Source organism: Periophthalmus magnuspinnatus, chromosome 5 (genome assembly GCF_009829125.3).
Source record: "Periophthalmus magnuspinnatus isolate fPerMag1 chromosome 5, fPerMag1.2.pri, whole genome shotgun sequence".
NCBI classification, from domain to species: Eukaryota; Metazoa; Chordata; class Actinopteri; order Gobiiformes; family Gobiidae; genus Periophthalmus; species Periophthalmus magnuspinnatus.
In genome coordinates this window covers 25,612,931-25,624,399 of record NC_047130.1, presented here as the reverse complement: position 1 = coordinate 25,624,399, position 11,469 = coordinate 25,612,931, and the positions used below count along the sequence as shown (strand labels likewise).

Genomic DNA, 11,469 nt, shown 5'->3' with positions numbered 1-11,469 from the left:
ATCTGACCAAGTTACAGGTATAATAACTCCTGGGTATATTCAAGTTTTAGCTTCTGCATGTCTATTCAAAACTGAAAGGGAACGCAAATCTAAAATAGTCACCAGAGGAGAAGTCAGAGCAAATAGCTATCTGTGTTCAGAAATGAATTTTGTAACTTATGTAACATGGTAGCAATAAAACACCTGTAATTAAATAAATGCTCAATAAGGTTAAGGCCAGTGAGGTTGTGTAAGACAAAGCACATGAGTCTTTGGCAGATGTCACACACAGACTTTGTCCACATGCAATAATACTCACAGTACACACTCCAGGGGTAAGGTACTGCCAACAATACTTCATAAAGGCATTAGGCCGGTATCCAATCATGTCCTGGATATTATCATACATCTGATCTGCACCTGCACAATAAATCATACCTGTAAAATATAAGTACTGTAAAATTGTATTCAGTTCAGTTATGATTACCATAGACCCATCCGACACACACGGACTGAAACACGGCTAACAACAACAGGGTCATCCCACTGCAGGCGTAGTAGTCAAACAGCTGAAAAATGTAGAGGCCTCCCTACCAAATAAAATAATAAAAAAAAAAAAAAAACATATTTACATTACAGTCAGATGACACACTATAATTGTTCAGACTCACTTCAGTAATTAGCAAAAGGCCAACAAGGAAACTCCCCACACACAAGCCCAGGAGGAGCAGTTTTCTTCGACAAGGGTTTTGAAAAAAGTTTGGATACATGTCTGAGATGGTGGTGACCAGAGCTTCCTGATTCACAAACTATAAAACAGACAGATGCACATACATGATAATTAGTGACAGGGTGTACATTTGTTCCATCTTTCATGCATTTGATTGAAATCCTGACCTGACTGTCTAATCCTAATAAGAGTAGCATCACAAAGAAGAAAATGGCCCATAGTTGAGGAACAGGCATCATGGCCACTGCACGAGGATAAGCAATAAACGCCAGGCCTGGACCTATAGTGAAGAAGAGTTATTACTGTACTGTAAAAAAAAAAAAAATAAATAAATATATGCGTTTTTCTTCATCACCAGATTCAGCCACCATTGATATAGGCACTCCCTGCTCCTTTGCCATGAAGCCCAAGACAGAGAAGATGGCAAATCCAGCTACAAAACTGGTTAAACTGTTCAAGAGACCCAAGTAAACACAATCTCTGTTGGAGAAAGATACTTTTAGTTTCACCGATCAAATAATATATAAAATAAGATTTGCAGTGTTGTACTTGTAGCAGTTGTTGTTGTACTTATTGTGACTTCCAAGTGAGCAGAGAATACCCATGCACACACCATAAGAGAAGAAGATCTGGCTGCCAGCATCACTCCAAACCTCCAGTACACAAAAAGAATATAAGAGTTTAGGGGCGCCTGTCCTAGCATGTTTTAGTTAGCCTTGGGACAAACTGGTAACTAAGAGGCACCTCATCCCTCAACTGAGACAAGGCCCCCCTCCCTACCTTTCAGCAAAATAGTCTCTTAAATAAAGTTTAAGAGATTTTTTATCATTTTGCTAAACGTCAAAAACACCTTGAAACACATTCATTCTTATTGTGACCTGTAACTTTGCCTGCCGCTATTACCTGCTTGTTTCCATAGAGATAGATGACTCTAATCTCATACTGTTGAAAAATTCTTGGTGAAGCAATAACATCTCAAACATGTCTTGTCTATACTGTAAATTCTGTCACAAATTGAAGGAACAAAGGTCTAAGGAGCCCGCAGCATTTTCCAGGCTTCAATTCCTGTCATATATTCCAGACACATGAATAGACAGCGAAATGAAGAAGCATGTCAAACACTGAAACACTGTCTACCTCTGGATCAGCGAGTCTGGATGGGTCTGGATACAGGTAGAATATCACTCCCTCTTTAGCTCCTGGTAAAGTGAGTCCGCGAATCAGCAATACGACTAGCATCAGGTATGGGAATGTGGAAGTGAAGTATACCACCTAAAACACAATTAAACATTTATTAATACAATTTTAATCAATGCTGTTAAAGGTGCACAATGGAACGTTTTTAGTAGATAAATTAAAAATCCATCCATCTCCATAAAGACAAGCAGGTACAGACCATCCACCAGAAAAGTTACAAAGTGTATCTTGATTTTTAACCTTTCCTGTCGACTTGACTCCCTGCCACACACAGAAGTAACACACAATCCAGGCCAAAAGAAGACACAAGGCCAACTCCCAGCGAACATTCCCAATGTGGTCAATCCCATCAGACAGTCCCAAGATCCTCCTCCTGGAACCAAGGACATAAATACATCTTTCTAATCTGTTTTTTGTTTCATAGAGTGCAACAATGTCAGATAAAACAGAGAGTTAGTATTGTTTATAAAAGTTTCCCAATGCCTTTTTACTCTTATTTGAGCCATTTCTCCAGTGCTTCTACTTCTATTGGTACTTTTACTTGGGCACAGTTTTTGGCCAGTCTACCCACCTCTGGTCACAAAATATAATATAAAGTATAGTAGTCATTTGATTGTCTAGTTGACTCGGTAGCCCTAACCCCATTTGAAATATCATGATATCAAAGCAAAATCATAACAGCTATTTGTATTAAAGAAATACAATATAATAAATACACATTTCCACTCTTGATGTTTGAGATGTGTAGTACTAATAATGTGATTGTGTAAAATCACTCACTCCCAGAACTCCACAACAGAAGAGGACCCGCCCCCGGTCAACTGCATGACAGATGTTTGATTGGATCCATGCTCAAAACAGTCAACTTATTGGACAAATGCAAAAAAAAAAAAAAAGAGAGAGACATTACACAACATTACTCACACATCTATATATATTTTCTTTCTTTTTTTTCTTGGGGCATCTTAAACTCAGAATATGGTCTATTGTGGTTCACTTGTTGTCGTGTCTATGTGCACTTTTGTCTCATCTGTGTGTTTCTCTAAATGTTCTGTTTCTGACCTGCCTTAGGACAACGGATGTAAAGTATCTATTGTGCTAATTCCGGCATATTTACATTGATGCTGTTTGTTGACATGTTGATTAATATGCACTGTCCTAATTAAAATAAATATAAATAAATAAATAAATAAATAAATAAATAATCACAAAGTCAAAAACATTGCCAGACTTGTAAAACCCAGTCACCGCTTCCACCTGTGTTCCAAGAATTTTGACAGGTGGCCCATGGGAGCTTTGAACTGAAGGAGGAGAACAGATAGAGGAAACGCCCAGGCCAAAATAATGATGTAGTAAACTCCACTGTAAAGGATCACCACTTGGCTTCCATAACCGATACCTGGGGGATGAAACATGGGTGTCAGGCAGGGCTCAGGTTTCAAAACCAACACAACATGATGAGCACAACTTTTTTCTATTCCTATAATTTGACCTTATGATTGGACTTATTGCTTTGAGTAAGTAGTTTTAATGACTCATTAACACAGACTGGATCAGGGTCACCATTTGCTTGTCTCCATGGACTTTTTCCAGTTCCAGTCTTTGTTTCTCTGTCACATGCATTGAATAAATATATAACTCTATTCAGATGGAGTGGTTAATTTTACCCTGAAACAAAGGGCAGAGCTTTCTCCAGCAGGGTGATGCCTCCTTGGCTGGTGAACTGTCCCAGAGTGGTCTCCATGAAGAAGATGGGAATGCACACGTGAACAGGAACACCACATATGGAATCAGGAAGACCACCTTTGAAAAATAAAAAAATGTCTCTTTCAGTTCTGCCGACATGAGAATGACCGTTATTGACTGGACTGACCTCCTCCGTTTTTGTAGCAGAGATATGGAAATCTCCACACGTTTGCCAAGACCAACCAAGTGTCCTGCCACAGCCAATGAGATACTCCATTTTACTGCCCATGTCTCCCCTCTCCCATGACCTTTACTTCAGGCTGGTTCTGACCCACACCCATACTACAAACAAAATATATTTGTAAAAATTGACAATCTTTTACTATATAATTAATTAATACACTGTGCACCTATAATCACTTTAGAACCTCGCAGCCTGTTCTTCCTGTGTCAAAAGATGCCTAACGTTTATATCTGTATTTGTTGTCAGGGAATGTTATGTAAAAAATGTGTCCAGTGTGAATATGAAAAAAAATAGTATGCTATGCTTAGGATTCACAGCACACAAGGAAGAACAAATGGAAACATCAAACTACACAATCAAACGTATATTTACACTAGGCTTACTATTACTGCTACTACTACTACTACTACTTCTACTACTACTGCTACCACTACTACTACTTCTACTAATACTACTACTATGTCATAAATCAAAGAATTAAGAAAAAGGAGATGTGTCACCTGTAGTATTGCTCACCTGAAGGAGTTCGAAATGAATGAGTTTCAGAGGAGTGGCCAACACTGATAGAACAGTCTGTGGGGAAATGGGCACTCTCAGTACAGCCTGAGTCGGTTTGCACTGTATTTGATTACACTAGACCCTACCTGTGTCAAAAGCTTGTGATGTTGTAATTATGACAGCAGCTAGGCCTAATTGTGTATCTTTGTGGATTTTAATGGTGTTCGAATGGGAATTGGGAAGTGAAATTGATCGGGTTTTATAGGACAATCTTATTAAGTCTGTTTTTGGGGGTGATTGCAGAAATAAGTTTTATGAGATGAGGAAAGGACTGTGGGTGTCTCCTTTTCTGCTTGAATAACTTTGAAAAAGAGTGAGGTGTCAATTTACTTTTGTGTTTCCCTGTGTGTTTTCAGTTTGTGAAACACACAGGGACTTTACTAGTAGCATCACATCATATTAATCAGCGTTTTCTTTATTTATTTATTTTTGTTAAAAAACAAAACAAGTAGGACAAAATTGCATATGGTCCATTATAATGTCTATAAACATTTTAATGGGTTGAACCTACAGGCTGGGCATGAGGCCATAAGCTTACAGGGCTGACATTCAATAAAGTATAACCTACTGGGCAGTTATGAGAGATACAAGTTTTATTTTCAAAAGGTGCAGAGTTTAAATTTAATTTGTAATTTGGCTACACACCATCAACATGTATTTGTTTTTTATAGACTTTTGCATTGACAAAGAGCAGATTTTTTAACATATCACCCCTAGAGGTCACTAAATCAGATATCTAACTATGAGTGTTAAGTGGCTTCACCAGACTTTTTGAAGGGCTGAACTTTTTGCTGAAAGAAGAGGGTGCAAAATAAAAGATTAGGTAAGCTACAGTGTAACTGCAAGACACAGATGTCTTGTTGTGGGAGACAAATTAATTACACAAACTAAGTTTAAAACTTGTATGCATTATTTTTTAAATTAAATGACAAACTTGATGACACAGTAAATTCATTATAATGATAGATTAGCCCTGAATAGCTGAGCAGATTGGATAATTCAGACATCCTCACATCCTTTTTTGTTGAAGTAGGGTGAATTTGGATAATCTGGGACACTATTAAAAAATTTGACGCCATTTTGTTCAAACTTTCCAGTCACCTCCACAGACTTATTATACCATTCAGGAATCCTGAACATGTTTTGTAATTTGATCAAAAACAGTATCACAAAAGTGAAATGAAAGGCATAACCTTTGTCAAATACATAGAAATAGTACATTTCTCTCTTCTTTTATGTGTCCTGACAAGGTTTATCCATCCATCCATTTTCTTCCGCTTATCCGGGGCCGGGTCGCGGGGGCAGCAGTCTAAGCAGGGACTCCCAGACTTCCCTCACCCCGGACACGACCTCCAGCTCCTCCGGTGGGACCCCAAGGCGTTTCCCAGGCCAGCCGAGAGACATAGTCCCTCCCAGCGTGTCCTGGGTCTTCCCCGGGGCCTCCTCCCGGTGGGACATGCCCAGAACACCTCCCTAGGGAGGCTTCCAGGAGGCATCCTGAGCAGATGCCCGAGCCACCTCAGCTGGTTCCTCTCAACGTGTAGGAGCAGCGGCTCTACTCCGAGCTCCTCCCGTGTGACCGAGCTCCTCACCCTATCCCTAAGGGTGCGCCCGGCCACTCTGCGGAGGAAGCCCATTTCAGCCGCTTGTATCCGCGATCTTGTCCTTTCGGTCATTACCCAAAGCTCATGACCATAGGTGAGGGTAGGAACGTAGATTGACCGGTAAATCGAGAGCTTCGCCTTCCGGCTCAGCTCCTTCTTTACCACAACGGACCGATACAGCGACCGCATCACTGCAGACGCTGCACCGATCCGCCTGTCAATCTCACGCTCCATCCTTCCCTCACTCGTGAACAAGACCCCGAGATACTTGAACTCCTCCACTTGGGGCAGAGACTCACCACCCACCCGGAGGGAGCAAACCACCTTTTTCCGGTCGAGAACCATGGCCTCGGATTTGGAGGAGCTGATTCTCATCCCAGCCGCTTCACACTCGGCTGCAAACCGCCCCAGTGCCTGCTGCAGGTCCTGGCTCGAAGAAGCCATCAGGACAACATCATCTGCAAACAGCAGAGATGAAATCCTGTGGTTCCCAAACCAGGCCCCCTCCGGCCCCTGGCTGCGCCTAGAAATTCTGTCCATAAATATAATGAACAGAACCGGTGACAAAGGGCAGCCCTGGCGGAGTCCCAACATGCACTGGGAACAGGTCTGACTTACTGCCGGCAATGCGAACACAGCTCCTGCTCCGGTCATACAGGGACCGGGACAGCCCTTAGCAAAGAGCCCCGGACCCCATACTCCCAGAGCACCCCCCAAAGGACACCACGAGGGACACGGTCGAATGCCTTCTCCAGATCCACAAAACACATGTGGACTGGTTGGGCATACTCCCATGAGCCCTCGAGGACCCGATGGAGAGTATAGAGCTGGTCCAGTGTTCCACGACCAGGACGAAAACCACACTGCTCTTCCTGAATCCGAGGTTCGACTATCGGTCGGATTCTCCTCTCCAGTACCCTGGAATAGACCTTACCGGGAAGGCTGAGGAGTGTGATTCCCCTGTAATTGGAACACACCCTCCGGTCCCCCTTTTTATACAGAGGGACCACCACCCCGGTCTGCCATTCCACAGGTACTGTCCCCGACCGCCACGCGATGTTGCAGAGACGTGTCAGCCAAGACAGTCCCACAACATCCAGAGACTTGAGGTACTCAGGGACGGATCTCATCCACCCCCCGGAGCCTTGCCACCGAGGAGCTTGCCAACCACCTCAGTGACTTCAGCCAGGGTGATGGACGAGTCCGCCTCTGGGTCCCCAGTTTCTGCTTCCTCCTCGGAAGACGTGACAGTGGGATTGAGGAGATCCTCAAAGTATTCCTTCCACCGCCCGACAACATCCCCAGTCGAGGTCAGCAGCTCTCCACCCGCACTGTAAACAGTGTTGGTGAAGCACTGCTTTCCCCTCCTGAGGCGTCGGACGGTTTGCCAGAATCTCTTTGAGGCCGTCCGATAGTCCTCCTCCATGGCCTCCCCGAACTCCTCCCAACCCCGAGTTTTTGCCTCTGTGACTGCCCGAGCCGCGGCACGCTTGGCCTGCCGGTACTCATCAGCTGCCTCAGGAGTCCCACGAGCCAACAAGGCTCGATAGGACTCCTTCTTCAGCTTGACGGCATCCCTTACTTCCGGTGTCCACCACCGGGTTCGGGGATTGCCGCCGCGACAAGCACCACAGACCTTACGACCACAGCTACGAGCAGCCGCATCAACAATAGAGGTGGAGAACATGGCCCACTCGGAGTCCATGTCTCCAACCTCCCCCGGGATCAGGGAGAAGCTCTCCCGGAGGCGGGAGTTGAAGACCCCCCTGACAGAGGGCTCCGCCAGACGTTCCCAGCAGACCCTCACAATACGCTTGGGCCTGCCAGGTCTGTCCCGGCTTCCTTCTCCGCCAGCGGATCCAACTCACCACCAGGTGGTGATCAGTTGACAGCTCAGCCCCTCTCTTCACCCGAGTGTCCAAGACACGCGGTCGGAGGTCAGATGACACGGACAACAAAGTCGATCATCGACCTCCGACCTAGAGTGTCCTGGTGCCACGTGCACCGATGGACACCCTTGTGCTCGAACATGGTGTTTGTTATGGACAAGCTGTGACTAGCACAGAAGTCCAATAACAAAACACCGCTCGGGTTCAGATCGGGGAGGCCGGTTCCTCCCAATCACGCCCCTCCAAGTGTCACTGTCGTTACCCACATGGGCGTTGAAGTCCCCCAGGAGAACAACGGAGTCCCCGGTTGGTGCACTGTCTAGTACCCCTCCCAGGGACTCCAAGAAGGCCGGGTACTCTGCACTGCTGTTTGGCCCTTAGGCCGACACAACAGTGAGAGACCTGTCCCCGACCCGAAGGCGCAGGGACGCGACCCTCTCGTTCACCGGAGTGAACCCCAACACGCAGCGGCTGAGCTGTGGGGCAATGAGCAAGCCCACACCAGCTCGCCGCCGCTCCCCGCGGGCAACGCCAGAGAAATGGAGAGTCCAACCCCTCTCAAGAAGATGGGTTCCAGAGCCCAAGCTGTGCGTGGAGGTGAGGCCGACTATATCTAGCCGGTAACGCTCAACCTCCCGCACAAGCTCAGGCTCCTTCCCCCCCAGCGAGGTGACATTCCATGTCCCCAGAGCTAGTCTCCATGTCCGGAGATCCGGTCGTCGAGGTCCCCGCCTTCGACTGCCGCCCGGATCTCTCCGCACCCGCCCCTCATGGCTCCTCCCGCAGGTGGTGGGTCCACGGATAGGACGGCCCCACGTCGTTTCTTCGGGCTGGGCCCGACCGGGCCCCGTGGGGAAAGGCCCGGCCACCAGGCGCTCGCTGCCGAGCACCCACCCCAGGCCTGGCTCCAGGGTGGGGCCCCGGTAACGCCAGTCCGGGCGACGTACTGACAAGGTTTATGAGACTTAATATCATCTTTAAGATTACAGTTACAGACACCTGTTATTCTCAGTTTTTACCTGCTCATTTAAAACAGCGTTTTATTTTATTATTCTATTAATATGTTTTACTTATATTTCTATTCTTTGTTAGATTTGTGCTTGTTTGCTTTCATGTCTTGTTACTGTGTAGAGTGCATGTCGTGTATGAAATGACCAGTCGTCACTGTAGACAACCTGTAGACCTAGATCTTTCAAACATTTTGTGAGGATTTACAGTTTAAACATGTTATGAACTCAGTTCCCAGTTAAAGTCACTACATCTTACAGTGTAAGAATAGTAGATATCTGGTCCCATTCACACTAGTATGGGCCTCAAGCAGCGTATAACCCTGAGGATGACAGTAGTACAGTCAAGGTGACTATATCAGTAAATATAACACAATGTCACATGTATTTATCTATGTAAACATGTTTATGACTGTTACACATTATTTTATGACATTTTGGTTCTTTATAATGTCTATTTAGTCCAAGTTAAGACCCAAATTGACTGTCCCACATTACCCAAATATGCCGTCCCAGATTATCCAAAGTAGTTCAAAAGTGGGACCCTCACAAAATGTCACTTAGTAAAAAAAAGTGCTATTAGGAAAAAAATATTTTATTAATATTTTACCTAAACATAATACAACAATATACAACAACTGTTGCATTACTTTTTAAGTAATAAATAAAATATGCTCTTAAAACAATTTTAGTGATAATGACTAATAACTTCTTTTTTTTTTTTTTGGCTGCATTTCTTGCATTTGACATTTATCAAACTGGGAAAAAAACTATTATGAAGAACAATCGTGTGGCATCAGATGGACAATAAGTGTTTCTAACTTAGATATGAAATATTGATTAGAACACAAATTATTAACATCAAAACTAAGTGTCCCACATTACTCAGTGTCACAGATTACCCAAACTCTGTTGCCTATTGCAAAAGCATGTTGTTTTGGATGGACAAACAAGATGATAGAGGAGTTTATATTTACTCCAACTTGAAAATGCCTTGCATCTCTCAGATATTAAATGACCACAATCACTGAAGCTATAACAGTAATTGCTACTTTTCTGCACAAAAATCAGTCATTAACAGGATGTAAGGTCAGAGCTATCACAGCAGAGAGCGTCCCCTTTATGTCGTTAACATCAGTTAAAATTTAATAAGAAAAAGGTTCCTCAAAGTGTAAATTAAATGTACATAATATCCAGAAGATGTTCTATGATAAATCAATAGTTTATGTTGTGGGTTTGAAAGACATGCAATGATATGTTCCCTGAATCAGTCCTAAAACCAAAACATTGCAGTTACCCTGACATAGCCATAATGCAATAGAAACAAAGACAAAAGAAAAGATGTTCAGACCTTACTTTAACAAGCAAACATTGTATTTGCATTTTAACTCTTCCACATTGATTAATTTGAGCATGTAAAGCTGTTAGAAACAAATGAGCGGAGCGCCTATGGACCGAGAGGCAGCAGATGGTCGACCCAGGTGTCATAGAAAAGCAATGTCGTTGAGGACCATTGAGGCTTCGATTTGTAGCATATGTTAACTCTGAACATGTGAGCAAGTTAAACATTCACAAACTACAGAGGAGGCTTCAAACATAGTTGAATTAAAGTAAAAGTAGCCAGTTAAAAAAGACAAACTTTGTTACAGAGCTAAGACATATGCAAAAGCGCTCACCATCACTGCCTTATCCACAGTTACACAGTATTTCATACATGTACTGTACTATGAGGGAGCCCATGACCTGTAGATCATAGACACAAAAGACTTTACGTTTTTGTTTGGTTAGGTTCAGGGGTAAAATGTACAGAATATATAGAGTATATTCAAATTCTGCATAAGTGGCAGTGGTAAAACTTTTGACTTATTTTTCACTAATAAGTATGTTCATGAATTAGATGTATTTATGTGGTGTAAAAAGGGTAAAGGCTTGTCTTGAGCTATTTATTTTATTTATAACAGTTCATTAGAATTATTATGTTGTACTAATTAGAGTATCAGAGACATAAATTGTTTTTTCAATATTATCATTTATTATAATATTTAGATTTAAGCTTCAAGTGTTTTCTGTCTCCTGTCTGGCTTCCTCCCATGAATTATCCACAAACAAGGAACTGCTGAAGCTGAAAAAGATGACACCATTGTAGTAATGATTCACAATGGTAAAAGGTAAACTCTCAAACAGACATGACCTTATGGTATATAATGAAACACATGGTATATAACTCTCACTCCCAGGTAGGTCAGGCCACATATGGTGTAAAATATATATGTAATATTAGTGTAAAGTACAGCAGAGAAATACACAAATTTGTACACATCTAATAAACGGCAAAAGACAATTGAAATCTCTCATCTGGACAAAAGTTTGAATCCAAGTAGCCGCTTTAGTTCTTTCTTAGATGAGCGGTGAAATATTATCACTCTAAAAACGTTTGTTCAGCCAGCAGAATTTAATTTTTTTGTTGTTGTGGGCCCTACCTTCCACAGACATAAATAATAATAATAAAATAAATAAATAAAATAAAATAATAATAATAATAATAATAATAATAATAATAATAATAATAATAATA

At 42.8% G+C, this 11,469-nt stretch overlaps 1 protein-coding gene and 1 pseudogene across 2 annotated transcripts in view; one reads left to right on the top strand and one right to left on the bottom strand.

Moving 5' to 3' along the window:
* fkbp5 (FKBP prolyl isomerase 5) overlaps positions 1-11,469 on the top strand; it is a 52,179-nt gene that overhangs the window by 10,264 nt on the left and 30,446 nt on the right. The gene's annotated exons all lie outside the window — the stretch shown is intronic.
* Positions 40-3,881, bottom strand: LOC117370513 (sodium- and chloride-dependent GABA transporter 2-like; annotated as a pseudogene).